The sequence below is a fragment of the Pinus tabuliformis genome, chromosome 9 (assembly GCF_031772625.1).
Source record: "Pinus tabuliformis cultivar Carrire ecotype Pingquan chromosome 9, CPIR1, whole genome shotgun sequence".
Taxonomy (NCBI): domain Eukaryota; kingdom Viridiplantae; phylum Streptophyta; class Pinopsida; order Pinales; family Pinaceae; genus Pinus; species Pinus tabuliformis.
In genome coordinates this window covers 889,715,551-889,734,054 of record NC_142307.1, presented here as the reverse complement: position 1 = coordinate 889,734,054, position 18,504 = coordinate 889,715,551, and the positions used below count along the sequence as shown (strand labels likewise).

At 39.4% G+C, this 18,504-nt stretch overlaps 1 protein-coding gene across 1 annotated transcript in view; it reads left to right on the top strand.

Moving 5' to 3' along the window:
- Window positions 1-18,504, top strand: part of LOC149151624 (protein REPRESSOR OF VERNALIZATION 1-like) — a 337,711-nt gene that overhangs the window by 196,142 nt on the left and 123,065 nt on the right. The gene's annotated exons all lie outside the window — the stretch shown is intronic.

Below are 18,504 nucleotides of genomic sequence, written 5' to 3'. Positions count from 1 at the left end.
ATTATTGGCAGTGCAACATCGAGGCATATGACAGGGGAGAGTAAACAACTTCACACTCTATCAAAGGAACCATCTTATCATGCAGTGGGATTGGGAGAGAACAAAAACTATGTTGTTAGGGAGGGGCCTGTGACCAACATCTTTGAAGCTGGAGAATGGAGCTAAGCTACATCTCAACAATATACTACATGTTCTAGGTTTGAAAAATATTTTGTTTTCAATTTATTTCTTAGAAGATAAAGGGGATAGAGTTTCTTTTGTTGATGGTAAGGTTTTGGTTTGGGGAAAATATTCAAGTATTGATAAAGCTATGGCTATTAGAGTTCGTGAAGGAAGCTTATATAGAGTCATAACACAATCTTCTCAAGCTCTAGTTCATATGGAAATCAATCCCATTGAGCTATGGTATAGAAGATATGGTCATCTACACTACAAGGTCATTCCCACTCTAAATCGACTAGTTCATGGCATCCCAAATATCAAAGAAGATCGTGAAAGACTTTGCAAGGGATGTTCTTTGGGTAAACATACAAGAAAATCATTTACAAATAGTGAAACAAGGTCTAAAGAAATATTAAACCTCATTCATTTTGATGTGTGTGGGCCTATGTCTAACAAATCACTTGGAGGTCATCTTTACTATGTAACATTCATTGATGATCACTCTAGAAAGACATGGCTCTACCTTCTCAAGAAAAAGGATGAAGTATTTGAGAAATTCAAGGAGTTTAGATCTGAAGTGGAAACCCTAACCAAAAGAAAAATAAAGACTTTGAGATCCGACAATGTTGTGGAATACACTTCTAAAGAATTGATTGCATATTGTAAAGAAGCAGGATTTAAGAGGGAGCTCATTATTCCCTACTATCTCAAACATAATGGAGTGACCGAAAGAAAGAATAGGACAATTGAAGAAGGTATACAAACAATGCTCCTTGATCAAGACTTACCTAAATTTCTATGGGGAGAAGCAACAATGGCAGTAGTATATATTCAGAATAGAAGTCCTCATAGAATCCTTGAGAATATGACACCTAAGGAAGCATTCACAGGGAAGAAGCCAAGTGTGGACCATCTCCAAATCTTTGGGAGTCCTTTTTATATCCATGTTCCAAAGTTCAAACGAAAGAAGTTAGATTCTACAAGCATCAAAGGGATCTTCGTTGGCTATAGTCTCTCCTCAAAAGCATATAGAATCTACATCAAGGAAGACATATTGAAGTAAGAAGGGACGTTATATTTGATGACAATCATGCCTACAAAAGATCCAAAGATATCCCCATTGATTCCGATGACGAAGATACACCAATATTCTAAGAAGAAGAAGTACACCACAACAATCCCTCGACAATTCAAGAAGAAGAAGAAGGACCAAGTGAGCCTATTCAACTTGTGATCATACCAAGCACAAGGAAGAGGCCATATTGGTTAAAAGCTACTCTTGAAGATGTTGAGAGACATGGAGCGACGAAAGGAACCTTTAGAGAAAGCAAAAGGCTGAAACTATATTCTAGATATGCTGCATATATGACAAAACTGATTGAAGCTGAACCATATACATTTGAAGAAGATGCTCATCAAGAAGTATGGAAGAAGGCAATGTAGGAACAATATCACTCCATCTCGAAGATTGGGATTTGGGAAATCGTTCCTAGACCTAGTGACAAATCAGTTGTCACCTCCAAATGGATCTACAAGATCAAGCACACTGTTGATGGAAGTATAGACAAATACAAAACTAGATTTGTTGCAATGGGTTCTCTCAAAAATAAGGCATAGATTATGAAGAAACCTTTGCACACATCGCAAGGTATACCACCATTAGATCTTTGGTTTCATTGGCTGCTACATTGGGATGGAATGTCCATCAAATGGATGTAAAGACAACATTTCTGAATGGGACCATCGATGAGGAAGTATCACTGTTTTTAAACCCGGCTGGATCAACTCCGAAACGACCGAGTAAGACCGAGTTAAAGGGTGATTGGGTCGACTCGGTGGGCAACTCGGTTTGGCCGACCGGGTTGTTACCGAGCCAGCCGAGTCGGTATCACTCGGTCGGCTCGGTGGGAGTGGCCGTACTGCGATTTTTTTTAAATTTTTATTTTAATTTTTAAATTTTATTTATTTATTTTATTTTTTATATCTTGGGTTTTTGGGGACCCCAAAGCCTATTCTAATGTGCCTTTTGGTTCTTCGGGGTCCATTTCCCTCTCCTAAACCCTACAAAACCTACCCAACCCCTCACATTTCCTCATAGCCATCTCATTGCATTTGAGTGAAAATTTGTGAGGAGTTTGTGAAGAGTTCTGGAGTTTGTTTTTGGAGCAGCAGTGAGGAGTCTTGGGCAAGTATTGGAGTAGGAGTGAGGAGCTTCTTGGGCAACCATTGGAGTAGCATTGAGGAGTTGGTTTGTTGGAGCAACTTTGAGGAGGCAGTTTGTGCCTAGAGGTATTTTTTTTTCACTTCTAAAAATCTGTTTTTGCTTATTTTTTTTTGTGCAAATCTGGAAATTGAAAAGAGTGTTTTTTGTGAAAGAAATGAACATTGAAGCAATGCTATTTTTTTTGTTTTCATTTTCAGATTTTTCCTTTCATTTCCAAGTCAAAAAATGGCACCTAGAGTGAAAGATGCTGCTTGGGCATATGTTGAAATGGTTGATAGTCAAATGCATTGCAAATTTTGCCATAGAAAAATTAAGGATGGTCCTGGGGGCATTAATAGGCTAAAACAACACTTGGCAGGGATTAGAGGCCAAATTACTCCATGTGAATCACCACAAATTGGGGAGATTAGGAAGGAGTTGTTAAATAGCTTTGAGAAGTTTAAAGAAGAAAAGGCTAGGCAAAAAGAAATAGAGGCTGAAATTGGGAGGAAGAGGAGTATACAAAAAATGATGGCTACCAACCCCCATTTTGATTTTGAGGGTTCTTCTTCTATTCCTTGTACTGATGCATCCAACCCCTTTCGATGTGTTCCTCCCTCTTTGGAGTCTATTCAAGAAAAGGGCAAGGGTAAAATGAAAAAGAAGGGTGATATGAATATCAAAAGTTATTTCACTGTCACACCCTCCTCTCCATCAGATGCACATGGTCCTGAAGCTAGTAGAACTTTGCAGCCCACTTTAGATGACCATTGGAAGAAAGAATTGAGGGAGACTGCTTGTGATTACATATGCAGATGGTGGTATGATGCTGATATCCCCTTCAATGCTTCCTGTTCACCATATTATGAGCCTATGTTTGATGCCATATTTGCTGCTGGAAAAGGATTCAAAGGCCCTACTATGCATGAGATAAGGGGATATCGTTTGTAGAAAGAAATTTCTTCCATTAATGAGTATTTGAAAGATTTCAAAGACTCATGGGCAAGAACAGAATGTACTATCGTGTCAGATGGATGGACTGATCAAAGGAACCGTACCATCATAAACTTTCTTATCTTATGCCCACAGGGAACCATGTTTCTAAAATCAGTTGATGCATATGATAGGGTGAAAGATGGACAATTGTTGTTTCAGCTATTGGATGAGGTTGTAGAGGAGGTGGGGGTGGCTAATGTTGTTCAAGTCATCACAGATAATGCCTCTAACTATGTTCTTATTGGTAAACTATTAGAGGAAAAACACAAAACCATATTTTGGACCCCATGTGCTGCACATTGCATAGACCTCATGCTTGAGGATATTGGCAAATTAGATTGGGTCAAAAACACTGTAGATCATGCCAAAAGCATAACAAAATTTATCTACAATCATTCATGGATTTTGAGCCTTATGAGGAGGGAGACACACAGGGGCATGGATACTATTAGGCCTGCCATCACTAGATTTGCTACTCATTTTTTGACATTGCAATCTATGCTTTCACAACATAGAAACTTGCAAAAGATATTTTCCAGTGATAAATGGAATCAAAGCCAATGGTCTCTCAAACAGGAAGGCAAAGAATTGAAAAAGAGAGTTAATGAAGAAATATTTTGGAGAAAGGCAACATAGATTGTGAAGGTTGCTGAGCTCATTGGTTAAGGTGTTGCGGTTGGTGCATGGGGAAAGAATGGCTATGGGCTTCATTTATGAGGCTATGGATCAAGCAAAGGAGCAAATAAAGAGGGCATACAAGGATAAACTGGCCAAGTATGGGCCCATTTGGGCAATCATTGATGACAGATGGAACAATCAACTCCATCGCCCTATACATGCAATTGAGTATTTTTTGAACCGACGGTATCATTATAAAGCTCAGGTGGTAGGAGCTTTGAGTGGGGAGGTTAGAGATGGATTGATTCACTGCATTGATTGCATGATCCCATTGCAGTGTGATCAACTAGAGATACACCGACAAATCACAACCTTCAACAAAGGCATAGGTACCTTTGGGAAGAACCTAGCAAAGATTGCAAGGGAAGCAGATGAGCCAGATAAACAAAAATTTCAATTTTCAAATTCTTAATACTTATTTTGTTAAATTGTTTATAATTTGAAAGTTGGATATAATTTGTTGAGCTAACTCATTACACTACTATGTTTTTTGCAGCACAATGGTGGGAGGCTTTTGGTAGCCATTGTCCTCAATTGCAGAAGTTTGCATTTCGTATTTTGTGTCAAACTTGCAGTGCTACTGGGTGTGAGCGCAATTGGTCTGTCTTTGAGAGGATTCACACGAAGAAGAGAAACTGTTTGGATAAAAAACGGTTAAATGATCTAGTCTATGTTCAATACAACCTCCAGCTCAAACACAACCAATTGCTGAACAAAAGACCTGATTCAGATCACATTGTGTTGGAAGACATTGATCCAACATCAGATTGGGTAGTGGAGAGTCATCCAACAGAGTTTGTCACTCGAACATAATGTTTATTTGAATGCAGATCCACTTGTACCAGCCTCAGGGCTAGCCCCAAGTCCTCCAGTTGCAAGGGCTTCCTCTGCTCAGCCACGACGGAAGCGCATATCTCGTCTATCTCAGCTTGCAGCTGCTGCACAGCTTGCTAGTGCTACCACTTCTACAGTTGCAGTTGGAGATGATGACAAGGAGGAGCCATGGGCTTCCGTATCTGACTTTGATTTAGAGGTTGACACTGATGATGTTGGCTCTTGTAGCAGTAGCCAGTAGTGCTGGTCAGTGTTGACTAGTGATGTTTCACAATTTACTTTTGTTGTAGAGGCCATTTCTAGCCTCCTTGGTAGCAGTTTGATGAAGTAAACCCACATGCATTAATAAGAAGAGAAGAAGATTAATCTAACAAGATAAATTGTAAAAGAGCTTCACAATTTGTTATCAAGTCTAGAAGAATCCTACTATACCTCATTTCCCTATATTCTTCAACAACTTTGAGTAGTGCTGAAGCAGAGTATGTGGACTGCATGTGAAGTAGGAAAGGAAGCTGTATGGTTGATGAAGCTTCTGACAAATTTGTTCGAGAAGCCTCTGGGTCCCCTACTATGATCAACTGTGACAATCAAAGTTGCATCAAGATGTGTGAGGATCTCATGTTTCATGCTAGGACGAAGTATATCAACAATAAGTTCCACTATGTTAGGAACTTGGTGCAGGATGGGATCGTGAAGTTACAGTATGTCTCGACTGAGGATCAGGTAGCTGATATACTAACAAAGTCTCTTCCTAATAAGAAGTTTGAGTATCTTAGAAGCATGCTTGGTTTAGTTTGATATTGCTGATGTTGTTGATGATAATAAAAACTTGGAAGAGATTTGTTGAGGCTTTGTGTGTGAGACACATTACATGGGAGGACATCTGGCCGACAGTATGTGTTGGTGTCTAGATCTTGAAGTAAGGAGGGTGGCGTTGGTCACAGAGCTCTGACCTCGGATACGCATCTGGATCCCTGGGTTGATGCTTAGCAAGTAAGCCTGATGGTACGTAGAGAGGCTGAAAGCTTTAGTCCATCGTAGTCCCACCCAGATAGATTGCCATGGTCAAGAATCTAGTCCATGGGACCGTGAGTGTCTAAACTGTTGGAGGACCTTGGATATATTGCCCTGAGCAGGAATCTAGTCCATGGAATTGCGGTGCCTAAACTCTTCATAGTTCATATGTTTTGAGACCTTCCTTGTACTTGTATATGTTATTATGAATACCTCTTGTTGTAGCTATCATATTTTTGATAAGTTAGCCATTAGTTGAAAAAATCAAAATGCCATAGAAAAATGATAAGTTAGGATATGGACCAAAAACAAAATTGAAAATAAAAATGTTAGGACTTATTATTATTTCAGGTCCATATCATAAAAAATGATAGGGTAGTTGCTCTAAAAAAGGAAGGCAAATCATAAAATGTTAGATAAGCAATAAAAGAAAATATTTGCTTTTGAAAATAACAATTAAGGTTGCTAGTTCAAACGCGCCTTTGAAATTTGTAGTCTAGTTTAAAAACAATGCTTAAATTCCTTAATCAGGGTTTAATTATTGTTTAAAACTTGATCGCTTTGCAAATAGTCATAACATATGATTTTGTTGTATGGGCATAAGCGACAAAAGATCAAATCAACACCAAATAACTGCGGGGCACTTTTCAACAAATATGATTCACCCCGCCCGGATCAACGGTGGAGGAAGCTATTCGGCCCCCCTTCGGTCGCTTCCCGTTAATGCGAGGGGGGGTTCGAAAAGTAGTTTTAATGGCTGCCCTCTTTCGCTACGTGGCACTCCCGTAGCGTTTCAGGCCCCTAAAGCGCAAAAATGTAAACCACCTCAACCCCCCCGAAGTCTCGCCAATGGTTTCCTCTTTTCCAACCGTTTACCTCATTCCCGCTCTATATCATCCACCGGTTATCTCTCACCCATTCACAACCCGCCACGTCATTAATCTGTTATCTCTCACCCATTCACAAATCGCCACGTCACAAAGCCGTTGCGCCATATGCTCATATAACGTTGCCAGAGTTAATTAACCATTCACCCTCCCGTTAGACATTAATCCCGCTCCTATGCAATAAATTGCCTACGGTTAGATTTAAACGACAAAATTAAGCCCAATTTCGCTTATAAATATCCCATGGCTATACTCTTTACCACCTTTCTGCTTCCATCCAATCTCCAAAAGTTTTATTTTCTCTATGTATATCTTCTCCTGTCATTTGTCTTTCAGCTAAAACAGTTTCCGAATTCCCCCCTTGCAGCAAGATGGCTCCCAAAGTTAAAACACAAAAAACTGTCAAAGAAGGGAATCCATCTACAACCTTGCTTGACTTGGATCACCTCCCCCTTGTGGACTCCTTGTTCAAAGTCACTCATTGTGAATGCGAATTCGATTTCCACGAATTGCATATATGGTTAAAACAGAAATATGCAGATAAAGAAGATCCCATTCGTTTCTGGGAAACACTTTTGCCCTTGTACTCTTTTCCTAAGACTCATCACTTCCCTGATTTGATCAGTTGGTGTCAAGCTAGGTATGATTCTGTGCAAAGAACAATGATGACTCAGGATGGAAAAACCTTGATCACCATTACTGCTTAGAGTATAAACCAAATGCTAATGATACCTTCATCTGACTCGCTTAGCCATTTCTCACCAGCAACTTTCATGGACCTTTATAATAAACTCACCTTCCCACAGAGAGCCCTTATTTTTGAACTTTTTCTGTGAGAAGTTGCTCAATTACCCAAGAAAAAGCCACCTTATTCATCTTCTATGTTCCATGAAGCCACTAGACATATCATCTCCCTGCTATCATATCTCCTTAGCTATGAAAATGATCAACTTGTTGATGAATCCATCCTTGGATTGTTTTCCATTTTTAGTAAGGAATATCAACCTGCTTTCATGTATAATTATAGCCAATATTTCGCTGATAATATACATGAACAGTTTATGAATTTCACCACACAAGGAGTGTTCAAATATAGCTTAGTCATAATACATTTGATTTTGTTTCAGTAGAGAGATTCATTGCACATTCAACTTAACAGGCAAGATGAGCAGGGAGTGAATCAATCAATGATTCACTGGACAGAGTCAGTGAAGGCACCGTCATCAAAGTTTACATTCTCTCAATTCATAGATTCTTTTGTACATCTAGTTCTTCAATTACTCAATAGCCAGGCAAAGCCCATAATTGGAGAAGAGATTAAGAAGACATTGCACTTATCAGAACAGACCAAGACTGGTGATTGGTATCTGTACCAGAACTACTCTGTACCAGAACTACACTGAAATTAGAATATATGGCAGTGAGTTAGCTCCATACAAACTGCCTAACTATGTGCTAGTGAGGATATTCTCACTGGAATACATCAGGCCGATGATAAATATGGATGAAATCCATTTTGTCTCAGGTAAGAAAAAGTCACAGTTCAAACTCAAGGGCAAGGTAGGAACATTCATCTGTAATACTAGGTCTGCAGGTACAGAGGTAGATAGATTATTAAAGAGCATGAATCTCCAACCAAGCTTCACCTGGTTTTATGATCCTTTTGGGATCATTTCAACCCTTAGAGTTTAGTTGAAGGCAACACCTTACAACCATACTCCTAGGCCAGAATTGGAGAAGTTTATGAACTAGGAGCAGTGGTCTGAAGGGACTCTCTTAGAAGTAGATGAACAGGCTATAACCAGTCCACAGGGAAATTCTCCAGTCACTCAGAGTACTCAACACAAAAGAGCTAGAGAGGAAACTCAGCCAGCTACAGAATCAATTAATGAGTACTATATACTACAAAAGAAATTGAACACCGGATTGTCAATGTCATCAGGGAGCAAGCCACCACAAATAATTGATCTTGGAGATATAGAAGATGTTTCATCAGCAGGGACCACTGATCCCAAACCTCCTTCTACTTCTTTAACTGAACCTATGGAGATTATGCAGTCAACTGAGACCAGTGCAGCAGAAGATACTAATATCTTCTCAACATTTTTGGAAATCAAACAAAAAAAATGAAAGTCTTAAATCACAAGTATACAGTCAGTTTTGGAAACAAACATTCACTTCTTAGCACAGACTTCTCTCTCCCTTTGACAGTGAAAGAGGAAGGATGCAAATGGCATTTTTGCAAGCCGAAATTCCATTTCCCAAATCCACAACAGATTGCAAGAAGACCATATTTTCATTGGATGTAAACCAGATACATCCCATTGATCCAATGGATTTGCATAGGCAATTAGGTGAAATGTTATTTTCAACAATGAATACAACTGCCATGTCCCTTTCCAAGCTCAGAATTGCCTTGTCAAATGTGCAGTCACAACTTAAGATTGAAAAACTGTCATCTTTAGCTAAAGATAACAAATTAAAGTTTTTAGAAGATATTATTGTCAAAATTGGACATGATCCCAAGACTGTAAAGCAATTGAAGAAATACTCCAAAAGAAGAGTATAGAGATAACAACTTTGAAGAAACAGTTGAAACTGCCTTCAATAGAGGATCCACAAACCAAAGAGATGGCAGAAAATGAACAGCATAGGGAGGAGATGTTGAAGCTCATTATTGAGAAAAACATACAGATCAAGAAAATGGAAGAGAAAATAGAACAATTGCTCAAGGAAAAAGAGGCAGCACAACTTGCTGTGACCTTAATGACAACAATTCCCATAGCAAGTACAAAGCCAAGCTCATCTCCTACTGACATTGCTTCATCTTCAGCAACAGTTGAAACAACAAGGATATCACAAGAGTTACAAGCACCAAAACAACAGAATGAAAAGTTACCCTAGAAGTTCCAAGCCTTGGAGTCACAAAAGGTAAAGAATGATACCTTATATGTAGAGGAAATGCAAAAATCACACAGGTTAGAACTCAAGGTCAAACAATTAGAGAGTAAGACTCTAATGGCAGACACTTTGGCCTAGGCCAAAGAGGACATCTGGTTAGATATCAGCCACTCCATAACAGAAGTATGGCCATCCATACAAATTATTTTTGAGCAACAAGAATTGATTGCTAGATGTAGGACAAAGATAGATAATTAGAGGGCAACATTGGGCACAAAACCCAAAGAAGCAATAGGGATGATCAAAGTAGTAAACTCTAAGACTAGGCAACAGTTACAAGAGATAAATATTCCAGATAGGACAACTACTATTTTGGAGATTAAGAAAGTCCTAATGAAGAAGAATCTACCGACTCAGTTGAAAACGAAGTGTGAAGCTTTGAACATTGCAGTCAAAAGGTTTCATCCTAAATTCAGTATTTTGAAAAAGAAGGTTTACAAGAGTTAGTGACGTCAAATGATCAGCTAGTAAAATTGGATGATCACTGTGAAAGATTATATACTATTGCAACAGAGAATAGTCAATTTGCAGGGATAAAAAGACAGATTACTGGCAAAGAGTTTTTGGAAGCTTTGAGCCTTGACCTCACAATCAAATATGAAGTTGGACATCTTTTTCTCACTAAACCCAATTTTGAAAGATATACCGAAGTTGATGAGATATTTAGAAGAATGGTAAATCTGGAGATACCAAGTGAGCAGAGGTGGGATCAATTGTGTGAAACAATTGATTAACTTTCCATCCCAACAAGAAGACAACACAACAGTTTTGAAGGAACAATCATCAACAACTTCCTACCTAATAGGGACACATCATTCAACAATTTTCTTTTCCTATTTTCTTTTAGGCTATTTTTGTAATCAGTTTAGGATATTTTGTTCACTATCCAAACTAGTATAAATAACTCTCTTCTATGAGTTATTAAAGGTGGTACCTTTCCATAAGCAATTTTGTAAAGCATTGATGTACAAGCTCTTTCTAGATCACTGATAATAAAGCAAAGGATTCTGAATTTGATATCATACAATCTCGTTTTCTTCTGTAAGTCTTTCATGTGTTCCAATCATTTTGTTAATTCTGCATATGTTTAAGTTTTACAGAGATATCAGGTGAGAATAAATGTGTTACAGTTATTCTTAAAATTCCTTCTGAAGTTATTATTATAAAGAGATTGAGATATTGGACTGTTTGTCTGAAAGGCTCCCTCTAAATCATAAAATTGTCAGTATCTTATGTAATTTTAAGCATATTTTGTTTAACTTCTGAACATTGGTCAAAGGTTTTTCTACTTATGATGATTTATCTTTCAATCTGAAATTTAAAGTTATCATATCTCCTTACTATTCCTTCTGCACATCTTATCAACTTAAATCACTGTGTGAAGTTAAATAGCAACCCTTTGGTTATTTATTAGTACCATCTAAAAGGGTTAAATACATCATCCTTATAATTTGTTTTATGTATTGGTCCTCCATAAAAACCAAAACCCCAAAACAAATATCTTAGATGCTCTGGCATGATCAATTGACCATTATCATCTCAGAGGTACAACACCTCTCTAGTTAAGAGGGAGTGTTGTAGAATGTAACTAGGTTCGGTCTTCATAAATGTATTTAAGTCATTATGTAATGTACTTATCAAAAGAATGAAGAAGAATCTTTTTATTATCATTACAATGACTTATTAAAGCATGGGTTTCATGCTTGGATCATTTTTTATTAGTCAAAAAGTCCCCATTGTGGACTCTTAGGATTTATATTGACTCATTAGAGTCATTGTACATTTTATGAGAGCCTTCTGGGCTTTTGAATCATGTTAAAAGTGTGAAAATTCTATCACTGCAACAACTGATTTATTTTACCTACTTATTTCTCAATAATTTATTTGTGAAAACCTGTCAGTAAACATTAAAATAAATTCTGTTGCAGATATCACACCCTAATACAGAAGCAAACACATGCACAAGGATCAACAAATCAACACAGATATTTTGGACAATTGTCCCTGGAAAACCCAATGTGGGAAAACCGATGTAGCAGAGGAGGATTTTATTATTCAGCAATTCTTCAGTACAACTGGGTGCCAAACTAGCTTACCCAACATAGAAAAATTCTCCAGCACTTCTCCTAGTCTCAGCGTCAGGCTTGCTAGCCTCTGTGCAGCTCCCAGATCCTATGCGTTAGCTCCTGCCTCTATGCTTCAACAGTGGGGCTCTCTGCGTCATCCACGCAAGCCCTCCAGTGGCTGCGCAGTCTGCTTCCTCTGCGTATGCTTCTCCAACCTCTGCGCTGGTCTTCTGGTGCTGTTCCCGACTCTCTGTTCCATACCCGCTGCCTCTTGTTGCTTTCTATACCACTAGTTCGAATTTCTCAGCTACCCCGCTCCAGAAATCGAGCTGACTGGTCTCCCTCAGTGTATTCTCCAACTGACCCTCAAGCCTCTTCTTATACTTTTCCTGTTGGTCCTTCAACGACCGAGATTAAATCTCTAATCAATGACGAAGATTAGGTTTGGCTTGATCCATGACTTTTGGAACCTTCTAACCCAATTTTATATTAATACCCATTTATTTTTCCTAAGTTTAGACTTAGGAACTCCATTAAAAATATTAATTATTTTAATATCTCCCAAACTGTTTAGAATCTGCCCAAACCATTTTCTGGGGCTTGGAGATCTCATGTGCTTTAGCCTCTCCACTAATTTTCATGGCTAGAGCACATTCGATGCTAGCCCAAATCAACACTCCCTCTTGGCGAGGAGTGTGCTCTAGTAATACTCCATACTGAGCATCACTCTGGCTATACGACACTAGTACATGTGCTGATGCTAGGCCTCCCCACACAACATCCTCTGCACTGTTGCATCCTGTACTGTTGCCCATGGCTCTGCCTCTGCCACTGCTGCATCCGTACAACAACTCTCTCTGCATCCATGTTGCTGCTGGTCCTTCTTCCCAACACTGCATCTGCACTGCAACTCCCTCTGCATCCGTGGTGCTGTTGGTCCTACTTTCCAACACTGCATCTGCATTGCAACCTCTTCTCATCACGCTGCATCGTGCTACTACTGATTGCTACTACACTGCAACATCACCCCCATTTCTGCTATTGAAATGGATTCTTTATCATCCACATATTTTCCTTGAAATAATCAAACTTTGTTCTTCCAAAGGCCTTGGTGAGGATGTCTGTCACCTGTTCTCCTGTAGGAGTGTAGCTCAACTGTACAACTCCTTGTTGGACATAGTCTCTAACAAAGTGACACTGAATATCAATATGCTTTGACCGATCGTGAAACACTGGATTCTCAGAGAGCTTGATGCAACTCTGATTAGCACACATGATCCTGGTCGCCTCCATCTCTCTTCTGAATAGGTTCACAAGCAGTTTTCTAAGCCATATGGCCTCGCACGAAGCTGTGCTTGTAGCGATATATTCAGCGTCAGCTGAGCTTAGAGCTACAGACATCTGTTTCCTACTGCACCAGGAGGTCATTCCTGATCCAATGTTGAAACAATACCCATAGGTACTTTTTCGATCTATTGAACTTTCATCCCAATCTACATTAGTGAATCCACTCAATTTGATATCCTTACTCCTGGTGTACAAGAGTCCATAATCGGCTGTTCCCTATATATATTTGAGAACATGTTTGGCTGCTACCCAGTGCGCCCTCTTCGGCTCCACCATGACTGACTGAGGGTGTTGACAACGTAACAAATGTCTGGCCTAATATTGACCAGAAACATCAGGGACCCTATGAGCTGTATGTAGAAAGTGGGATCAACATTCTTGTCTTCTGATGCATCAATTTTCTTCCAGTTGGTGATCATTGGAGTAGCCATGGGTCTACAATCCTCCATCCTGAATCTCTTCAGAATTTTTGTAGCATATATCCCTTGTCCAAGGAAGATCTCCCCCTTTTGCTGCCAAACTTTCAACCCCAGGAAATAATGTATCTGTCCCAAATCCTTCATGTCAAATTTTGTGGCTAGATTCTTCTTGCCGTCCACGATGAGTTTGGATGATCCTGTCAGGAAGTGATCATCCACATACAATATTAGGATTAAAGGCTCATTCTCTACAACCAGATAGTAGAGATTTGGATCTGCGTCACTCTTAACAAATCCCATCTTCTACAAGTAGCCATCAATTCGACCATACCATGCTCTCGGTGCCTGTTTCAGCTCATACAAGGCTTTCTTCAATCTACATACATGAGACTTCTTCTCATGTGTCTCAAAGCCTTCTGGTTATTCAATGTATACCTCTTCCTCTGTCACCTCGTTCAGAAATGCTGTTTTGACATTCATCTGATGAATCTCCCATCCCATTTGTGCTGCAAGAGATATCACGGTTCTAATAGATGTATACCTAGCTACTGGGGCGAAGGTCTCTTCATAGTCAATTCCTTCCTTCTGAGCATACCCCTTAGCCACAAACCTGGCTTTGTATTCTTGCACATTGCCGTCTGCAGTGTATTTAATCTTGTAGATCCATCTCGAACCTACCACTGATCTGTCTTGAGGCCTTGGCACTACCTCCCAAACATCGTTCACAATTATGGAGTTGTACTCCTCTACCATCGCATCCAACCAAACTTGATGTTGAGCAGCCTCCTAAAAATTGGCAGGCTCCCCACCCTGAGCTACTAATGCCTAATATCTATTTGGCTGTTTTCGCTCCCTCTTATTGTTCCTTGGTGCACCGATGAAATCCTCTGCATCTCGCAGAATCTGACGAAGTTCCTTGTTTGTTCTTCCTTTACCAGCAGTGGCTTCTATTGGTTGAAGAGGTTTGACAAACAACTCCTCTTTTGACATCTCCTCAAAAGGCATTTCTCGAGATTTTCTGATGAACTTCACATCTCGTCGAACTACTACCTTCCTGCTCCTTGGAAGATAGATTCTGTATGCCTTAACGTTCTCGCTATATCCCAATAGATATCCTTTCTCTGCAGTTTGATCCAACTTCTTCCTCTTTTCCTCGAGTATGCGACAATATGCTAAGCTCCCAAATATGCTGAAATGACTGACTTCAGGCATCTTCCCTGTGAAGACTTTCTCTGGAGTAATCTTGCCTAATGCTCGATGAGGAGTTCTATTTTGAACATAGACTGCCGTGTTGCATGCTTCTGCCCAGTGTTGCGAACATCTTGATAAAATCTCGATTTTATCCCGAAGTCATGATTTTTTGATCTAGCCGATATTTGCCGATTTTTATCGACATTTCCCTGATTTTTACGTTTTTTGATTTTCTGAACCCTTATCGATTTTATCCCAATGCCTATGTTCGCAACATTGCTTCAGTCCACAGGAATTTTGGCATATCCTGATCATACATCATGCCCTAGTTGCTTCTACAATAGTCCTGTTCTTCCTTTCTGCTACTCCATTCTGCTCCGGATTATAAGGAGATGTCCACTCTCTTTTTATGCCCTCCTTAGCTAAAAAATCAGTGAAGTCCTTATCGACATACTCTCCACCATTATCTGAGCGCAAAACTTTTATTTTCTTCCCAGTCAGATTCTCCACCAGAGCCTTGAACTCTTTGAATCGACAGAAAACGTCGTCCTTGGTTTTCAGAAAATAAATCCAAGTTTTCCTTGAGTGGTCATGAATGAAGGTAAGGAAGTACTCGGCACCACTAAGAGCTTTAGTGGATATAGGTTCGCAGATATCTAAGTGTATCAATCCTAGTACACTCTTGGCCTTGTTTTTACTTATAGGAAATGTTGCTTTAGCAGACTTTCCTAGAGCACATCCTCTGCATATATCATCTCGCTCTGTACTAAGATTCGGAACTCCTATTACAGTGTTCCTGAGAATTCTCAGAGCCCCATGGTGCAAATGTCCCATTCTTCTGTGCCATAGTTCATTCAAATCCTTGTCTCCATGATTGCCTCTTAGTGCCATTGGTGATTCTAGTTGTAGTCTGTACAACTTGTTACTTTTGATCCTGTTCTTTTTCCAGCTCGGGTGTTTGACGTATACTTTCTCTGTGATGAAGAAAACGTCATAGCCTTTGCCTTGAAGTTGCGACACAGAAAGTAAGTTCATCCCTAATCCTGGTACATGCAGCACATTGGTAGCTTGGAACCTCTCTCCTGTTTCTGTTTGAAAAACTATGGTAACCCTCCCTACTGGAGTACACTTTGCCTTGTTCCCAATGGTGATCTGAAAGTTCATCCTTTCCTCCCGATAATTTGCGAGACATTCCCAGATTCTCGTCATATGCCAAGAGGCTCCACTGTCTATATACCATACCTCTGATGATGCAGAGCTAGTCACACAAGCCACATCTTCTTCCAACCTGGAAGCCAACATAGAGAAATCGAAATTACTCTCTCTTGTGCAATTTTCTGAAACTCTGTGCAAGTCTCCTGACGTAGATGCCTTTGCATCATGGTCTCGGCCCATAATTGACTTTCCCTTCCTGTCTCTGATTATTTCCATTGATACCATGTGAAAATTCTATCACCGCAACAACCGATTTATTTTACCTACTTATTTCTCAATAAGTTATTTATGAAAACCATTTAGTAAACATTAAATTAAATTTTGCTGCAGATATCACATCCTAATACAAAAACATACACATGCACAAGAATCAACACATCAACATAGATATTTTGGACAATTGTCCCCGGAAAAACCCAATGTGGGAAAACCGGTGAAGTAGAGGAGGATTTTATTATTCAGCAATTCTTTAGTACAACTAGGTGCCAAACTAGCTTACCCAATAGAGAAAAATTCTCCAGCACTTCTCCCAGTCTCAGCGTCAGGCTTGCTGGCCTCTGCGCAACTCCCAGACCCTTTGCATTAGCATTTGGCCTCTCTGCGTCACCCACGCAGGCCCTCCAGTGACTGCGTAGTCTGTTGCCTCTGCGTCTACCTCTCCAACCTCTGTGCTGGTCTTCTGGTGCTGTTCCCAACTCTCTGTTCCGTACCCGCTGCCTCTTGCTACTCTCCAGACCACTAGTTCAAATTTCTCAGCTAACCCTGCTCAAAAAATTGAACTGACTGGTCTCCCTCAGTGCATTCTCCAACTGACCCTCGAGCCTCTTCTTATACTTTTCCTGTTGGTCCTTCAACGACCGAGATTAAATTTCTAATCAATAGCTAAGATTAGATTTGGCTTGATCCATGAATTTTGGAACCTTTTAACCCAGTTTTATATTAATACCCATTAATATCTTACTTTTCCTAAGTTTGGACTTAGGAACTCCATTAAAAATATCAATTATTTTAATATCTCCCAAATTTGTTAGAATCTGCCCAAACCATTTCTGGGTCTTGGAGATCTCATGTGCTTTAGCCACTCCACCAATTTTCATGGCTAGAGCACATCCGATGCTACCCCAAATCAACAAAAAGGATTATTCTTGAGACAAATTAGGTATTTAACACCTCCACACCAAGTGGGCCTCATACTAGGCAATTTGACCTCACCTAAAGCCTATATACACAAGCCATTCGAATTCATTCGGAGCATCTCACTCACAAGTTCTATATCCAAGAACAAGAAGGCATAAAAAGTGCAAAATTTCCAAGAAGAGAAGAAGAAGTGCTCGAAGGATCTAGGTGGAAGATTTGCGCTGTCTCTTTCTCTCTCTTATGTGAAGTTACTGGGCCAGGTTTTAGATCAAAGTTTTACTGCTAGAAGGGTCGAAGTTTCTGCTATCATATCCAAGTGGAGCCATGCACCTTGGAATCCTATCAAAACTTCAAACAAGGATATTTCTTGATCTCTTAGTAGTTATACCTAGCGCCATAAACCATTGGAAAGGTCTTTGAGAGGACTATCCAACTACATCCTTTGCACAAGCATTGGAGCGAGCGAGCTACAAACAAATTTCCTTCAACGATATGCCATTTAGGTCATACATCCAGAAACACACAGGAACACTTCAGTAGCAACATCATCAAACTCCCCTTGAGCTTGTAGGCCCTTGACATCAATGACCAAGTTTGGCATCAATGACAACCAATCTTGTAATCTGCTCAACAAAAAAGACCTATCCCTAAGATCAAGAGTTGAGATTAGACCTTAGCCTCTCATGATCGATTGTGGAGATAACCTCACATTGATCCCCTCCCAAGCCCCCCTTTTCATTAATTGACCATCCTAGTCACTTTAATAACATGAAAGTGTACCATGTACTTTATGACACATAAATTAACTTTTATCCTAAAATCACTTGAATAATAAAAAGTACAATTTATTTTCATAATCTCATAAAGTAACCCATAAAAAGTCTCATGACTTTAATAAACTCGTAAAGTCACTTTTTCTTCAAGGGGTTCACTTGACCACTTTTACTAAGCTAGGCACAAAGCACTAAGAACCACTTCCTTGGTACCATTTTTCAATATTATACACAAATATGCAAAAGTCTCATTTATATAGCATTTAAATGTGTATATAACAAAAATAGCACAGAGTGCAATCCCTTTTTAAACATAAAATACATCAACGAGTAGGTAGCGTCCAAAAAAAAACATGCTACAACAAATACCTACACATTATCAAAATCATTACCTATATTAGGATCCTCTCCTCATCATCAATATCTCCTTCTAAACATTAAAATAGTATAGAGAAAACTTAACATATCAAGTGAAGATCTTGTTTGAGTAATGAGTATATTTTTACTAGGGTCACAAAGGAGGAGTTCAACAATCAATGGCACTAACATCAAGGTATGTAGAGGGCTTGACGCTCTTGATTAAATGCTAGTTCCATACCCTCGTACATGACAAAATCCAAT